The sequence below is a fragment of the Danio aesculapii genome, chromosome 18, assembly GCF_903798145.1.
Source record: "Danio aesculapii chromosome 18, fDanAes4.1, whole genome shotgun sequence".
NCBI classification, from domain to species: domain Eukaryota; kingdom Metazoa; phylum Chordata; class Actinopteri; order Cypriniformes; family Danionidae; genus Danio; species Danio aesculapii.
This window is the reverse complement of record NC_079452.1, coordinates 7,989,174-7,990,666: the sequence shown is the minus strand read 5'-3', so window position 1 is coordinate 7,990,666 and position 1,493 is coordinate 7,989,174.

Here is a 1,493-nt window from a genome sequence, read left to right as displayed (position 1 = left end):
TCAGGATGTCTCTGTAGATTGCTGCATTCATCTTTCCCTCTATCCTGACTAGTCTTCCAGTTCCTACTGCTGAAAAACATCCCCACAGCATGATGCTGCCACCACCATGCTTCACTGTAGGGATGGTATTAGCCTGGTGATGAGTGGTATCTGGTTTTCTCCAAACGTAACGCCTGGCATTCACTCAAAAGAGTTCTATTTTTGTTTCTTACGGCCCTGATAGGTGGATTGCTGCACAGATGGTTGTCCTTCTGTAAGGTTCTCCTTTGTCCACAGAAAACGCTGGAGCTTAGACAAAGTGACCCTTATGGCCCTTATTGCTTGAATACTTGAATACTATGAATACACTGTATGACCACATAGTTTTGTGGTTCAGGGTGACAAAAGTTAAAGGTTATTCACCCTCACCATCCATCAATATCAGCTATTTTTAAGATATAGACATGACTGGAATAGCAATCCAAAGATAATATTTGTCCTAGAATTGAAAATGACTAAAATATGAAGAATTTACTCTTCATGACAAGTAATGACATTGCTTAACCTCAACCAAAAAAAAGACAGATAACACAGAACAAGTTTTCTTCCCAGTAGAATATTAAATCAATCATGACACCATGAATAATGAAAGTACCTATGAACAGTTTTGTTTTCATTTTGATTGCAATGTGGTCAACAAGGTGATACAGTGGCACAGTAGGTAGTGCTGTCACCTCACAGCAAGAAGGTCGCTGGTTCGAGCTTCGGCTGGGCCAGATGGCATTTCTGTGTGGAGTTTGCATGTTTTCCCTGCGTTCACGTGGGTTTCCTCGGGGTGCTCCAGTTGCCCCCACAGTCCAAAGGCATGCGGTACACGTGAATTGGGTAGGCTAAATTGTCCATAGTGTATGATTGTGAATGAGTTGTGTATGGATGTTTCCCAGAGATGGGTTGCTGCTGGAAGGGCATCCGCTACATAAAACATGTGCTGGATAAGTTGGTGGTTCATTCCGCTGTGGTGACCCTGGATTAAAAAAAGGGACTTCTATTACAGTACATGTGCATTATTATCATTAGTCAGTGCGATATGAAAACCAAAGGGTGTGTCTGTGAAATTAATAGTTAATTTGAACTTTGCTACTGTAGAAGCACAGCAAAATCAACTGAACTACAGTTCTGCTATTAGTGACTGGCAGTATTGTATTTAAACAATATTTTAATTTTCATATTCAACTTGAAACTTGAAGGACATTTTAGAGATATTACTCTTCTTACGTGCACTGAACACATAGTTAAGGTGAAAAACACAAGGACAAATGCATAGTGTGAGAGAAACAAGTAGGTATTAAATGAGCAAGAGAGTCCGTTTGAGAGAGAGCGTGTAGAGTGACCTGTAATAGGACTAGAGCTGGCGCTGACTAACAGAACCTTACAAAGAAGATACCCCGCCCCCTTCCCTCCTCCCAGCCTATAACAGCCCACTATGGAGCCCATGTCCAGAAACAGATGAGTGT